The following is a 17,586-nucleotide window of genomic DNA, read 5'->3' as shown; positions in this document are numbered from 1 at the left end:
ATATTAATCTTTTGTATTTTGCCTCTGGTAATTCCAAGAAATCCTCTTCCTCCAGAGAATTATTGATTCTTTAGTTTGGAGCTTGCTGAAGCCATCATGGACTGCCTGTTTATGTGATTTGATATTGACTGTTGTCTCCGAGCCATCAGTAAGTTATTATAATTTTATTTTATATTTGTTTAGTGAGACCTAGCTTCTTGTTTTGTTTTGTTTTGATATGCCCAAAGAGGCTGTTCGTGTGCACTAGTTTGATTATTGACACCTTTGAATCTCTAATGTCCTGTCACCAGGTAGTTAGTTCTGTAACTAAGTATACACACACAGGAGTCCCTTAAATTTTCCTGCTTTTCGCTGGTTCGGAGTGTCCAGGCAGAATCTCTGCTGCCAGGTCTCTCTTGATGTGGAAACTGCTTCCTGAGTGTGCTCACAGAACAGCTGTTTGCCTGCTTCACTGTGGACTGGCATGGCTGCAGAGATGCAGTTTTGCTGCCACAGCTCTGGTGCTCTTCACTTCTTCCAAACCGTCTCCCTCTCCCCCCATCACTCAGTCTGATTCCTCAACTTTGCCTTGTTCAGGGCCCCTAGATATTCATATAGAATCAAATAACTTGTTTTTCCAGGTCTTTGTTGTAAAAGGGATATAGGAAGCATCTAACTTCACCGCCATCTTGGCCACACCCCTCCCCAACACCACAATTTAAATGCATCAATTCTTCTGTCTTTTTTTTCATTGTTCAGCTTCCTCAAGCATATGAGGCAATTGAGAAGAGCACAGATTGCGTCAGGTGCACCTTAGTTATCATAACGACATCTTTTTATAACTTTAAAGAGGTCTTTTGCATCAGATTTGGCCAATGCAATATGTTGTGTGATTTTTTGACTGCTGATTTCATGGGTGTTGATTGTTGATCCAAGTATAATGAAATCCTTGGCAACTTTTTTTTTCCTCTCTACTTATCATGATGTTGTTAGTTGTGAGGATTTTCATTACTTTCAAGTGTAATCCATACTGAAGACTCTAGTCTTTTACCTTCATCAGTAAGTGCTCGGAAGTTTTCTTCATTTTTGGCAAGCAAGGTTGTATCATCTACATATCACAGATTATTAATGAGTCTTCCTTCAATCCTGGGCTCCTTTGATAACACTTTCTTCTTCATATAATCTGGCTTCTCGGATTAGTTGCTCAGAATAAAGACTGAATAAGTATGGTGAAAGGATACAACACTGACACACACCTTTTCCAGTTTTGAACTACTTCCCTAGTTATGCTGGGAAGACTGCCTCTTGATCTATGTACAGGCTTCTTATGGGCACAATTAAGTGTTCTGGAATTCCCGTTCTTTGTAATGTTATACATAATTTGTTGTGATCCATACAGTCTAATGCCTTTGCGTAGTCAGTAAAAAGCAGGTAAACATCTTTATGGTATTCTCTGCTTTTGGCTCAGATCCATCTAACATCAACAATGATGTTCCTCATTCCACATCTTTTTTGAATCCAGCTTGAACTTCTGGAAGTTCCCTGTTGATGTATGGCTGCAGTCATTTTTAATTATGTTCAGAAAAAAAAATTGCTAGCACGTGATATTAACGATACTGTTTGATAATTTTCAAATTCTGTTTGATTACCTTTCTTTGGAATTGGCACATATAAGGATCTCTTAAGTATGTTGACCAGATAGCTGTTTTCTAAATTTCTTAACACAGATGAGTGAGTGGTTCCAGTGTTGCATCTGTTTGTTGAAGCATCTCAATTTGTATTCCATCAATTTCTGGAGCCTTCCTTGTTTTTCAACAATGTCTTCAGTGTAGATTAAACTTCTTCCTTCAGTACCAGTGATTCTTGCTCATAGGGTGCAATGGTTGAAAATAGACCACTTATTTTTGTACAATGACTCTGTGTATTCCTTCCATCTTATTTTGATGTTTTCTGCATCATTCAATTGTTTTGCCCATAGAATCCTTCAGTACTGCAATTAGAGGACTGAATTTTCTTTTCAGTTTTCTCAGCTTGAGAACTGTGAATCATGTTCTTCCATCTGGTCTATGCATACTTCACTACAATACTTCACCTTCTCTTCTCAAGCGGCCCTTTGAAATCTCCTGTTCATCTCTTTTACTTCATCATTTCTTCCATTTGCTTTAGCTACTCTATGTTCAAGAGCAGCTTTCAGAGTCTCTTCTGACATCCTGTTTGGTCTTTTCTTTCTTTCCTGTCTTTTTAATGACCTTTTGTTTTCTTCATGTATGATGTTTTTGATATCACCCCACAACTCTTCTGGTCTTTGGTCATTAATGTTCTGTGTGTCAAATCTATTCTTGAGATGGTCTCTAAATTCAGGCAGGATATATTAAAGGTCATACTTTTGGCTCTGGTGGTCTTGTTTGTTTTTTCTTCAGCTTCAACTTGAACTTGCATATGAACAATTGACGGTCTATTCTGCAGTCAACACCTGGTTTTGTCTTGACAGATGATACTGAGTTTTTCCATTGTCTCTGTTCACAGATGTAGTTGATTTGATTCCTGTGTAATCCATCTGGCCAGGTCTGTGTTTAGTGTCATCAATTGCATTGTTAAAAAAAAGGTATTTCCCGTGAATAAATCTTTGGTCTTACAGAATCTTATTATGCAAGCTTTAACATTGTTCCTTTCACCAAGTTCATATTTTCTAACTACTGATGCTTCTTTTTTGTTTCTGACTTTTGCATTCCAATCACCAGTAATTTTCAATGCATCTTGATTGCATGTTCAATCAATTTCAGACTGTAGCGTTTATGTTGTTGTTGTCGTGTGCCATCAAGTCAATTCCAACTCACAGTGACACTATAGGACAGAGTAGAACTACCCCATAGAATTTCCTAAGCTGTACTCTTTATGGAAGTAGACTGCCATATCTTTTTCCCATGGAGTGACTGGTGGGTTCAACCTAACCTTTTGGTTAGTAGCTGAACACTTTAACCATTGAGCTACCCAGGGATCTTTGCAGCAGTTCATAAATATCTTCAATTTCTTCATCTTTGGCATACACGTTTGCATAATAGTCATATTAACTGGTTGTCATGGTTTGAATTATGTCCCCCCAAAAATGTGTATATCAGTTTGGCTGGGCCATGATTCCTGGTACTGTGTGATTTTCCTGTATGTTGTAAACCTGCCTCTATGATGATAATGAGGGAGGATGGGTGGCAGTTGTGTTAGTAAGGCAGGACCTGATCTACAAGACTTTATTGTGTCCTGAGGCAATCTCTTGAGATATATAAGACAGAAGTGAGCAGTGAGACAAGGAGACCTCATACCATCAAGAAAGCAGTGTCGGGAGCAGAGCGCATCCTTTGGACCGGGGTCCCTGTGCAGAGAAGCTCCTAGTCTGGGGCAACACTGAAGAGAAGAAGGCCGACAGAGAGAAAAAGCCTTCTCCTGGAGCTGATGCCCTGAATTTGGACTTTTAGCCTACTTTAACTGTGAAGAAATAAATTTCTCTTTGTTAAAGCCATCCACTTGTGGTATTTCTGTTGTAGCAGCACTGGATAACTAAGACACTGGTCTTGTTTGTAAGCATGTGAATAGTAACCTATCACTGGCAGTATTTTATTTTGGGATAAATCCTAAAATATTCTTTTTAATGACTAATGCAATGTTGTTCCTCTTCAGTTTGTCATTCCTGGCGTAGCAGACCATATGATTGTTGGATTCGAATTGGTCAAAACCTGTTTATTTCAGCTCACTAATGTCTAGGATATAGATTTTTAAGCATTCCATCTCATTTTTTGATGACTTCCAAATTTTCTTGATTCGTAATTCATACATTTCACATTCTGATTACTAATGGATGTTTGCAGCAGTTACTTCTCATTTAGAGCCAGACCACATCAGTAAATGTAGATTCTTAAGGCTTTACTGCAACTCTGTCATTAAGTTTTGACTCCACTTTCAGGAGGCAGCACTTCCACAGTCGTATTTTAAGCGCTTTCCAACCTGAGGGACCCATTTTCCAGTACTATATCAGACAATGTTCTGTTGTTATCCATAAGATTTTAAACACTAAGGTACTAAGACATAGGTATATAAAACCAAGTTATCTTCATTGCTACTGGTATGTTAAGCATTAGTGTATTAGTAGACAGAACTATAAAATCTATATACCTCTGTGCATGTGTGTGTGTATATACACACATGCACATATATATATTATATGTGACATAAGATATATATAGATACATACATTTGTATCTCTACTTATTTCTATACATATTTTTACAAATAGTCCCACATATTTTTTAAATAATATTTTATTGTGTTTTGCTGAAAGTTTACACAACAAATTAGGTTCCTGTTTACCGATTACTACAAGAATTATTCAGAGCATTGGTTACATTTTTCACAATGTTTTAACATTCTCATTAATTCTGTTCTGGATGTTTCCTACAGCAAAGATAAAGGGGTCCTTCATATTTTTAACCAGAGTTCACATCAATATCTTCAAAAATTTCAAGCTAATACACAAGGTTCATTCTAGTCTTCCATTTTCTAAGTTCTCTGTCACTGAGAAATCTAGCTTTCATTATCCCCAGTACATTTACTGATTGGCTCTGTCACTTGTAGATAGTCAATCTCCCCACTTTACCTGTGTGCCATTAATGTCTCTTAAATCTAATTGCATTCATTGACACCTTGCTCCAACTGCCCTGCTTTCTTGATTACCATTATCGCCCCTGCTCCAGTCACTCCACTTGGGTGGTACTGGTCCATATTTACCATTCTATTTGTCTTGTATCATGACTTTTAATGGAATTATTTTGGAATTGAGAAAAGAATGAATAGGAAGGAAGAAACAAGAAAGAAAGAACATGAAGAAAAGAAGAGGAAGGAAACAAGTAACATCCATAGTTTTATATACAAGCAATTATGTAGAAAGTACCACCTTCTTAAATGAAGAGTAGCAATTATGCACATTTTTACTGATGCCAGAGATCATTTTAACAGGAAGTTTAGCACTATATTCAATGAAAAAGAGATTAAAGCCTCAGAAGAAGGGAACCTAGCATTTTAGAGTATTCATAAACTTGTTTCTTGAGGATGTAAGAATCTCTTTGGGTATCTGTTGCCTTATAAAACCAAAAAACCAAATCCATGGCCATCGAGTCGATTTGGACTCATAGAGACCCTATAGGACAAAGTAGAACAGTCCCATAGGTTTTCTAAGGCTGAAATCTTTACAGAAGCAGACTGCCGCATCTTTCTCCTATGGAGCGGCTGTTGGTTTCAAACTGCCAACCTTTTGGTTAGCAGCTGAGCACTTTAGCTACTGTGCCACCAGGACTCTCTGTTGCCTCATAGGATATCATAAGAAACATATTATTTATTTGAAAAATAGATATAACATACCACCACAGTATGATAAACTGACAGACAGATGGTTTAAACACATAAAAAACAAAGTTGTATATTTTTAAATGCTCTCCCTAAAAATGAAAAGCAAATGAAACAAATGAACAAAATCATGTACCAAGTTAGTGGCATAATCACTCAATGACTTTAAAATAGGAATTTGACTGTAGAGATACTCTAAAAAGAAAAAGAACTTCAAAACATATTAAACTCTTCTCTGTAGTTTTTTTTTTTTTCTTTATGGTTTAGTTTTATTCTGAGAATATCTTACGTGTGTACTGGTGTCAGTGTCACTGAGAACTGAAAAAAAGAGATATGAATGTAAGATTAATGAGTTTAATAACACCTCTGTGGTCTTTACTTTGAATGGGAAGTAACAGTAGGAACTCATGACATATTTTCCCTTAAGATATACATATTTTGTACCTCTGACCACTGAAAAGATCTAGAAACAATGATCGTCTCAGATTGCTGTCACTAAATACTATTTTCCACTGATAGAAATAAGGAATCCTTGGAAAAATGCGTGATGCCAAATCTAAGAAAATTCCTAAGATGAGCCTGGAACATATTATAATAGCAGAAAACAAGGAAGCTATCAAAAACTACATTTGAAATGTACTCATGATTCAAAGGCTTGAATTTTTTTCCATTACAAAATTTTTTTGAAAAATATTATCTATGGTATTAAAAAAGTGATTTTTTTAATTCATCGAGTTATTTTCATAACATTTTTAGCATAAATACAATAATTTTTCTGAATCTTTCTTCTTTGTGTTTTTTAAGTTGTATGATGTTTTCTTCTTATTGCTCAAATTGTTCATCTCTAAATTATGGTTTGCAATAATTTATAAAAATTTGGGAATAAACTGTATGTGTGTGTATGTGTATGTATCATACAGGGGTAAAATAGGTCCCCGAGTAGTGTTTAAAAAAGAAATATTTTAATTGGGAAGCTAGTTGCAATATAGGAGCCCTAGTGCAGCAGTGGTTAAGAGCTAGGATGCTAACTAAAAGGTCGGCGATTGGAACCCACCAGCTACTCCACAGGGGAAAGACGTTGCAGTCTGCTTCGGTAAAGATGACAGCCTTGGAAACCCTATGGGGCAGTTCTCCTCTGTCCTATAGGGTCGCTGTAAGTCGGAATCTACTTGACATCAGCAAGTTCGGTTTTTGGTTAGTTGCAATATGCACCTAGAGAAAGATCTGTGATGAGGATAAGTAGATAAGTGCATCTTAAAAAGACAGCAGTGAGAGACGCTGCGCCTGTAAATAGACAAGGAGTATGCTTCTATGAAAACTTTGTACATTTTAAAACTCTGGAGCCTAGTTATATCAAGAAAATCTTTTCCTTTTCCCTCCTGAAAATAATAAAGCAGAATCTGAGACTCTGTAGAGATAATATTTGTGGGAAATACATTTAAAATACAACAAGATTATGTTTTTAAATAAAAACCTACATTGTAATCTTATTTATTATTTATGAGGCACTGCTACAAACCTCAAACAACAATTCAGAGATGCAGACAATCGAGATTTCTTTTATTGTCAGTACCTGATTTGATCTTCTTCAAAGGCACCTCCCATGATTTGTTGTGGGGGAGGTACTAGTGGAAACTTTTAGAGGTTTTAAATTTAGTCCAATCTTGTGTTTAAAATGTCTTATGAGGGAGAATAAAGCAGATTTACTCATCCTTGTTCAACAGGACAGCTAGGACCCGTACCTCTTCTTGTCTCCTCCTCCTATTCCTTGTCCAGCTGAGTTGCTTCTTGCCCTACTAGTAGTAATTGCAGCTGATTCTGTAACTGCCATAACTCTGATCTGGTTACGTTCTTTGCTGGTCAGAGTCAGGTGGCCTTCCTTAAAACCGTCAGCTATAGCTAATAGTATAAAACCAGTTACCATAGAGTCAATTCTAATTCATGGTGGCCCTATGTGTGTCAGACTAGAAATGTGCTTCATGGGGATTTCAATGACTGCGTTTTGGGGAGTAGACTGCCAGGCTGTTCTTCTGAGGCAGACTCAAAACTTTCAACCTTTCGGTTAGCAGACAAGTACACTAACTGGACTCCCCTTGTGGTATATGTCCCTGGAATCTGGCTGTGATTCTCATCTGTCATAGCTCACATAATCTGCTGTTCATCTGCAAGCACAAAGTCAACTTGCTCCCGCCCACTCACCTTCACTAGGAAATTAATTGGCCAAAATGTCTACTACTTCTTGTAGAAGACCTACAGAAACAAAACAAGGCAAGGGATTCTTAAATCTCAAGTTCTGCCTCTGCTATCAACATTGTCCTGTTAAGATGGACAGCTTAAACCTCAAGTGGATATAGAAACTGACTTTGACCTCATACCCTTTCGGAATCTTAAAAAATGAGTAAGGGCTCAAAAAAAACACCAGATTTACTGGTCTAACAGAGTGGAGAAACCCTGAGAGTATGGCCTCTGGATATGCTTTTAGCTTAGTAATGAAGTCACTCCTGAGGTTCACCTTTTAGCCAAAGATTAGACAGACCCATAGGACAAAATGAGACTAAAGGGGCACCCCAGCCCAGGGGCAAGCACTAGAAGGCGGGAGGGGACAGGAAAGCTGGTAATAGGGAATCCAAGGTCAAGAAGGGAGAGTACTGACATGTTATAGGGTTGTTAACCAATGTCATAAAACAATATATGTACTAACTGTTTAATGAAAAGCTAGTTTGTTCTGTAAACCTTCATCTAAAGTACAATTTAAAAAAAAAATGAGTAGGGGAACTAAGGCTCCAGCTCTACCTTATGTCTCACCCTCACTTATCAAACACTACTCTCCTGTCATGGTTAGGACTACATTAGGACACACGTCAGCTCACTTTGCTCTCCTGACTTTTTCTCCCTCTTTTACCTTTTTATAATTCCGCATGCTGGCCTATTGCCCTTGCATGAAACCCTCTGATTTCTAGCTACCTCAATCATAGACAGAGGTCACTTTAGCTCAGATAGAGAGATACGATAATTGGCGGAAAAATTCTTTAAATGGTCTCCTGGCTTGGAAGCCTTTTATCCCGTCATATGATCCAAATCTGAGTGTGAAAATCACATTGTACTACAATTATTCTTCTGTTTTCTTTTTTTCTGTATCAAGTCTTAGATGGATACTTTAATTTGACTAGGGTGAGGGTATTCTGTATAAACATTCAAAAAAGAGATAAAGCACCACAAAATAGGACACAATCATTCCTTTACTCTTTCTTGCTTATGTTAATAGTCAAGCAATCTTTTTAGCAATATGTGTTAAATATAACAAGGGGAGCAGTGGTTCAGTATTTCTTTATGATAATTTGGAGTTCCTATCATTTTTGCTACAATGATTTATCGGTACATTTGCAGGCAATAAAAAGCTCTTGTTTGTCTCTTGCCTTTTTTATTAGCACATGCGAGAACAGTCCTTTAATGGCTAAAAGGCTTTTCCCATAACCAAATATCTTATAGTATTATTTTTTCTAAAATTGTGTATTTGGCATCTTGAAGCAAAATGACATAAATCAGAGAACCACAGAATGTTTAGAGCTAAAAGAGACTTAAGACAATCAAATCCAAACTTCCTCCTAAATATTTATTTGTTGTCATGTAAACAGCATGTAATAAGTTCAACTTTCTGAGTTGTTAGCCAGTATTTTTTTAAAGTTAGCTTAGAGAATTTTAACAGACTTAACTGATTATCAATGCTGAATTTGGTGTTTCCTTTGATACGTTGCTAAAATATAGATTGTGTAGAATGTATTATGCAACAAGAGTAACTGAAGAAGTAATAAAGGAAATTAATATAAAGTATATTGAAAGGAATGTACTTCTGATTTCTTTTAAGAATACCTCTGTATTTACTAACAGCAGTGAAAAATAGATTTCAGTTTCACCAGTTCATAATTTAAACAAAGGGTCATTCCATAAGATACCTGATCATTCATAACTGTAGATGAGTAAAGGATAAAATCCTGGAAAGAGTTCTACTCATGGAAAAATGAAGGAAGGTTAGAATATTTAACGGTAAAAGATAATTTATTGTGCCATACTTGCAATAAAAGGAATATTAGGGAAGATATTTTCCATTTTCCTATAAAATATAAAAGAAATATTGTGACTTAACTCCTTATGTACTTTGCTTAAGTCACAATTACAAATTTCAAATATAAAAAGAGATTTACCAGTTAATTTATAGGGATTATTTTAAACTCTGTAATAGTACTTTCAATGGAAATTGTTACAGTAGAGGAAAATATAGCAAAATTATACTTCCAGACATGTATTTATTTTATATATTCTGTACTTTACTTGAATATGTCCTGAATACAAACTATATAATAACAATTAACATGGAATTTGCAAATTTCATTGGTCTGGTCAATGGAGCTATTTAATCAATATACGAATGCCTAATATTAGTTATAAATGGTACTAAGAGCTGGGTCTTGACCTATGCCCTCACGGCGTTTACAAAATAATAACAATGCAGTGTGATAAGGGCTTTGGTTAAGTGAATAATGGATTATGGATACTCATAGTACTGAACTGTTAAGTTTAAAATAAAGCTCTGCTTAAAATTCAGTCTTCAAAATCTCAGAATTACATAAATAAGAAAATAATTTATATTAACCTCTATGTTGGCCAAAATCAAATTGGCTATCAAGTCAATTTTCTTTAAATAAAAGCGAGTTTTCAAGTGTGTTCCATGAAGCTTTCTAAGATATTATAGCAATAGATACAAGGGAATATAACACTGTAACATATCCTGTATTCATTTCAACAGCATGCTGTATTATATTATTTTCTTCCCTAAAGACATAAAATATTACATAATAGTTTGCAAAACAGCACCTGCTTTCTGCTAGGATTCTACCTGCAATAAATCTGAATCTGATAGATGAAGACCGACGACAAGCGTAAATACTTCAGGAAATATGAACCAACAGATGTGCCATTTCCCAGACTTCCTATCCCAAGAAACTATCTCTGACTGCTGAAGTATCATCTTTTGAAAATGATGGCTCATTTAAGCATCTGGATGTAAATTAAATTTATGATCATGCAAATATTACTTTTTCCAGTCTTTTAAATTTTGAGAAATTAATGGGCATAGAACAATTTTCCAAACATGCCTATGCAATGCTTTATCACTGTAGTAGAGTTACGCAGAGTACACTAAAAAAATAAAAAAGTTTGATTTCTGTTCTTGCAGATATGATGTTGCAAAGATTTATTTCTTGAATAATTCTGTTATTAAAATATCACTGACTAGATCTTAAATCTTAAATTTTGTGTTATATTACTATTTTTTCCACTTGCAAATTTGTTTTCTGCTATAGAATTAAAAACTATGAGAGGGTAAGTAATGTCACCTGAAAAATGGTACTGTTTAGAACTTCTCAGATGAAAAAGATAATAAAAATTTGTTGATACTGCCATCAACTCCGTTATATTTCCCTGTGTGATGATTCAAATGAATGTAGAACCAAAGAAAGGTCAATATTTTGGGGTCTTTATTAAAAATATCTGTCTTTAAAATTGTGAGATATTCTGTGTTTTCTCCAGAAAAACTGCAATCAACTTGCATTTCTAAATACATATTGAAAAATAATAATTCCTACCATTACACGATGGAGTGTTGAACATGAACCTCTCTTGGAGAGACTTAACTATTTCCATATGCAACATACATCTGGTTAGGAAATGGAATAGTTCTATGCACATTTACCAAGACCAAGGTCTTCTATTAACTGGCTCCTGTATTTTTCCAAGCTCATCTCTCATTACCACCCAACATGCCTATTGTCTTCTCATTGCCAGCTGAAAAGAATGAGTGGTTACTATATGAGATTGACTGAGGCTTGGCCTATGGCTATTAGGCATGTTATATTTATGATAATTTGCTTCACCTTATTCACTCTTGGGTAATAAATGATATCAAATCTTGCAGTTTTTATACTACATCAGTTTAGCCTCTGAAACAGGAAATAATAATAACACTATTAAATGATTCTGCATGATTATAATATTCCATGTGCCATTCTGAGATCTTTATTTAAAAGTTGTCCCTGCTACTTTAACATCAGTTTAATATTTTGTCAGGTCTTTTATTATCTTGAAGGAGCCCTGGTGGTACCGTGGTTAAGTGTTCAGATGCTAATCAAAACGTCATAGGTTCAAAGTCACCAGCAGCTCCTCAGGAGAAAGATGTGGCAATCTGCTTCTTCTGTTAAGATTACAACCTTGGTTACTCTGTGAGGAAGTTTTTCCCTACCATACAGGGTTGCTATGAGTCAGAATTGACTCTATGGCAATGGGTTTTCTTGGTTTTTTTAGGGTCTTAAGAATTCTTTTTAATATTTTAAATTGTATGCATTTTTATTTTGTTCTTTATTCCTTTCTAATACTAAAATTGTACTGTGTCACATTTACCTTGACCTACTAATTGTTTTAGCCAATGTAAACTTTTATTACAGTTGCTTTTACATGTTAATTATTTTTATACTTAATAATTCAATTAATTTAGTTTCATCTTCTTTATAATTACATTATCTTTGTAGTAGTTTTGGATAACAGATGTCTATTTTGTCAATAGGCAAACTAAAATAGTGAGAAGTTCATCTATACATCATTTCATTCATTATCCACTAAATTCAAGCAATTTAATATTAATCATTTTAGCTTCATAAATTCTTTAACAAAAAATAACTATCATTTTTTGAATGCTCAACAGTATTATGTGTAGCAGAAGACTTTATTTATGCTGTGTCCATTGTTCACAATCATATAGCAATTAAGTATTAGCAACTTATTTTTCAGATAAGGAAAAGGGAGATCATAGAGTTTAAGTAACTCACCAAACATCATGTAACCAGTGAATACTCAAGCTGAGATTCAACCCAGATTTATTTGACAACAAAATCTATGCTCTTTCTATTGCATGGAACTGTCATTCTGGTGTCATAATAGATAGCTTTTTATAAATGGAAGTATTCTAACCATGAGACTTATTTTAAGGAATTGGTTCATGCAGTTGTTGGGACTGGAAAGTCTGAAATCTATAGGGAAGGCCAGCAGGCTGTGAAATGAGGCCTGAGGCAGGAATTGATGCCCTAGTCTTGAGTCTGAAACCCATAGGGTAAGCCAGCAGACAGAAGTGGATGCTGCAGTCTTGAGGAAGAATTTTTTCTTCAACAGAAAACTTTAGATTTTGCTCTTAAAGTCTTCAACTGTTTGGATGAGGCTCACCCACGTTATCAAGACTAATCTTCTTTACTTAAAATCAACTGATCATAGATGTTAGCACCATCTATAAAATACCTTCTCAGCAACACATAGATTAGTGTTTAATTAAATTAACTGACAGCTGATATGACATGGCAGAAAAATGATTCTTGAAGAAATAGCAAGAGAAACTTCATGAAATTAAGCACAGATAAAGAAAAAAACAAAAAATAAAATGAGTACAGCATATACAGCATCAGTGAAATTTGGGACACCTTCCAGTGGCCTAATCTAAATGTAACTGGAGTCCCAGAAAGAGTGAAGAGAGAGCTGGGTACAGAAAAATTATTTGAAGAAAATTTTCTTAATTTGATATAAACTATAAATCACAGATCCAAGAAACTGGATGTACCTACGTGCAACAAAAGTGAAGAAAACCTCACCAAGCCATACGATAATCAAACTGCTTGAAACCAATTACAAGGACAAAATCTTAAAAGCAGCCAGGAGAAAAAGACACGTTATGTTCAGAGAAACAAAGATAAGGATGACAGCAAAGTCCTGCTTAGCAAAAAGGTAAGCTTATACTACCAGTGAAATGATATTATGTTACCTAAAGGTAAACGGTGATTAGTTAAAGATAGATACTATAGAAAAATAATTAAAATAACACAACATAAATAATAAAAATAATTGTATAAGAAATAAAATGGTATTAAAATTAGCAATTTATTCAAAGGAAAACAGAAGAGGGAATAAAACAAAGAAGAGATGGAACAATAGAACAAAAATTAAAAAATGGCACATTTAAACCCATCTGTCAGTCATCTACTTTAAGACGGTTTAGGGAAGAGGAAGGAGAATGATCTGGAAGCAGCAATTCAGATCCAGAAGGACAGATACCCCACCTTAAGTCTCAGTGGTATAAGAGAGGACTATGGCAAAAGCAGTGTCCTCAAAGGAGATTCAACTTTCTGTTAGAGCAAGAGGCAAAGAGAACATTCAGAAAAAGAATAAAAACACAGGGGAATTTTTTTTTTGCTAATAATGAACTATGTGTGCCAGAGGACACAGTGAAACTTTCAGGAGCCAGGGATGAATATGAGACGGAGACAGAATGGGGACTGCGCAGAGCCTTCAGTGACTTTGAGTGTAGAGATGAGGATAGCCTGGGAGTCTAGGGCTTCTTGTGATCACCAGTGCAATCAAAATAAAGGCATGTTGAAATTACGTCTGATGCTCTCAAGACAGAGAGTGGTGGCAAGGTCATGATACGTGGAGAAAAATGTGGGATTAGTGTACATGAGTGTCCTCTCCCCTCTCGTAATAGGGAAACTGGTAGGTACAGAAGGGGAAACCTTACATTTAGAGGCTCTCCTTGACCCTTGTGGATGGAGGCTTGAAGGTCCAGAAAGGTGTCTTCTCATTCTTAGCATACAGGGCTTCCTCTTGACTCCTGAGGTAAAATTAATTTCCCTCCTCAGTGACTTCAACACCATTACCTGAATACACCATGGATTATTTATCTGGCTCTCTGTTGGAGACAATTTCCAATGACCAAGTAGTAGAGCAAAAGTTTCTTTTTACTCCACTCAATTCCTATGATATAATTAAAAGGTTTTCTAGAATTAGATTCTTTATTCAATTCTGTACTTTTCTTCATGCTGATGAAATAATCCTATTATATTTTACTTGCACAATGCCAAAAAAGACGAACATCCAAATTCAATGATTATTACAAAACGAAAAATCTAATCTGGCTGACATCTTCACAAAATACACTACCGTGGAGTAAAATCAAAGATCAAATTCAGTGCATTGTTTAACCCACCCACTTTTGCTGATTTACCCATTCATCGTTGCTGAAGGAAATATAATTTTGTAGATATCAATAACTTTTAAAAATACGACTTAAACGTGAGAATGGGTATCTACACATATTTATTTAAAGGACAATATCGCCACCAACACATTTGAATAGTTCACTTCACACTGTAATTTCATGTTTGTTTTCTCCCACATCACTATGCATATGCTATTATTACTGCTTTGCAGTAATAACAAACTGAAGTTCAAAGAGTTAAGAGCACATTTTTGCTGAAAACCGAGTTTTCTGATTGCATTGTACTTTCCATGTCAGAATAGTCAGTATGTTGTAGGAAGAGCCTAAACTAGAGTCAGAGTCTTCCAAGTCCTAGTCATGAGTCCTTTAGCCTGAAGCATTTTGTGTGCAGAGGACGACTGGAGCATTTGATTTCCCCTATACTGCATAGTTCAGCTAATAGTTAATACTTAAATTATTCATTTTCTTTTGACTTAAGTGGGCCAGGTTTATAACTGATTGTATCTCTTTCTCTCTCTTGCACTTTCTTTTGCTTTTTTTCCAAAATAAATCACTACTTGTCCTGCTAATATCTTTCTGGTTCTGTTTATCTCTGCCTACTATACTCTGTAACTTTTATTTAATTTTTGAACCACGGATGTGAATGAAAGGCAATAGTCTGAGAAACTCTGCTTTTCAATGCCTCTAGAAATTTATTTCAAAATCTCTGGGTGACTGATTGGTTCACCACACTGAAATCCTAATGTTAGTCATACGTGTCTGAGAGGGTGAATATAAGTTAAAAAATGTTGGCATCAAATTTGCATATAGACAGTATTTGGATACTAAATATATTTAATTACATTCCATAAATATATCCCCATTTCACTTTACTTGTGGCAAGAATGTGATTATTTTTACGTTGATTGAGCACAAAATAACAGCCAGTCTTATTTTTTGTTTTTTTTTTTTATTACTACCCATGGTAGAAAAATACATTTTAAATATCCTTATCAATATAAAAAAATAAAAATTTACAATAAAATTTCTCTTCCGTATCTTGATGTAAATCTTCTAATATTTTATGGCTGTTGTAAACTTTGAGAACTCTGATGCCTACAGTACATGTTAAGGAAACTACCAGCAAGAGGCTCATGGTAATAACGAACAAAGAAAAGAATCATATTAAACAAGAGTGCCGAATCGTGCTATTTTTCCATAAAACTTTACACTAATTCATTTGTACTTAAATAATGAGTAAGTTATTCATGAATAGGGATTTAGAATTCACACTAACCTGAATATTTGGGAAATGGATTAATATGCAACCTATAGTCAAATCAGGATATGATTAGATTAGATATGGAGGAATTTGAATGCCAAAAGGTGAGAAATAAGTGCAAACTATACCACCTCTTGATCTTATTAATTTTGTTTCAATTCTAAAGGGGGTTCATAGTCCCATTAGAATATTTTTGGGTAATGCAAGTGCATACAATTTACTCTTTTTCAAATATTTTATTTCTGAAGCAATATCAAGGATCTCAAGTACAGTCATGCACCATATAATGTCCATTCGGGCAACATCTGACCGCATATACATCCATTGTCCCAATCCCCATAAAGCTTACTATATTAAAAATTTGAGATACATACAATGGTTTGTAATAACAGACACTACCTTGCAAAACACATCAAAATGTTATTATTATTATTACTGTATTATTATATTAAAGATGTTTTAGTGTATCTGGAAGTGTTTCTTTAATTTTTTTTATGCATAGAAAGGTACACTATATACTATATACTAAGGCAAACATTTGACTACCTGGCATTAGATACCAACCTTACCTAACTGTTCCAACTTATGCACAAATTCGACTTAAAGACAGACAGGAATGGAACTTGTTCATAGTCCAGGGACTGCCTGTATATAATATGGTGTTTGCACAATGTCCAAATCACATAACATCCTATTTCACAGAATGTATCATGGACATTAAGTGATACATGACTGTATTAAAATTCAATCTTCTGGGAGTATTACAGAACCTTTGCCATCCTGTTCACTTGGACGTGTTTATTATTCTAGAAGAATATTAATCTTGCTTCTAATTTGGAAATACTATAATTTTCTTAATGATCTTCTGACTTCTTTTCCCACCACTTAATCTGGTCACCTTAAAACAAATTTAATAGAATGAGTTGCAGTTCCTTCTGGGACAATGAGTTTATAATATATATGTAACCATCCTCACAGAGAGATATGATGTCTGCTATTTAGCAACAAGCCAAAGATGATAATAAAATCATTAATTCTGTCAATATAAATGCTAATATAAAAGGAAAATTGGATCCATGCCTGGTAACACATTTTCCCTGATAGGAAATTAGAGCAGAGAAATTGAATCTAACAAATCTCAGCATTTAGAGACCAACATCAAAATTTTAGTCTAAAGTACACAATAAATAGCAGAATCCTTCTTAATTAAACAGTGCTATTGTTAGGCCAGAATAAATAGCTTCTGCCTGGCCACAAAGTGAACTGCTGTCTCCCAGAAGGATCCTTAAAAACTACAGTACAAAATAAAGGCCATAAAGTTAGCAAAAATCAAGTTGACAAGGCTGCACTAATTATCTTTGTTATTATAATACCACTAATGGAGCTGCTGCCTGAAACATATTAGAGGTGAACTTATTAGCAGTGCCTTGAACTAATGTTCGTAAGGGGAGCATTTATTGTCTGCTAGTCCTTACATAGTTGAACATTTTACATTAGCGTATTAAACAGAACTCTAACTTGATTTGTGAGCATTTTTTTAAGCTGTTGGTACAAATGACTTTGCTTAGGGAAAAACAAATTTGAATAAATTGTAAATTATATACGTCTTTAAGTCAGGGAATTGTTGAAAGAACTATATTTAAAAATTTTCACTTTTAAGAAAGAACTTGAAAGTATATTCAAAGTCAGCGGTGAAAATCTTTCTCATTAAACTTCACCTATATAAGTGGAAAAAAAAAACCTTTTAAGTTTATAATAGATATAAAGGTATATTTTAGTTTTTTCTAGAATTTGATTATTTTTAGTGAAATTTAATCTTTTTTTAGTAACACCAATGGAAATGACTTCAGTTGTTTTATAAAATGAA

The sequence above is a fragment of the Trichechus manatus genome, unplaced genomic scaffold (genome assembly GCF_000243295.1).
Source record: "Trichechus manatus latirostris isolate Lorelei unplaced genomic scaffold, TriManLat1.0 scaffold00012, whole genome shotgun sequence".
Lineage (NCBI taxonomy): Eukaryota > Metazoa > Chordata > Mammalia > Sirenia > Trichechidae > Trichechus > Trichechus manatus.
This window is presented reverse-complemented; position numbering follows the sequence as displayed.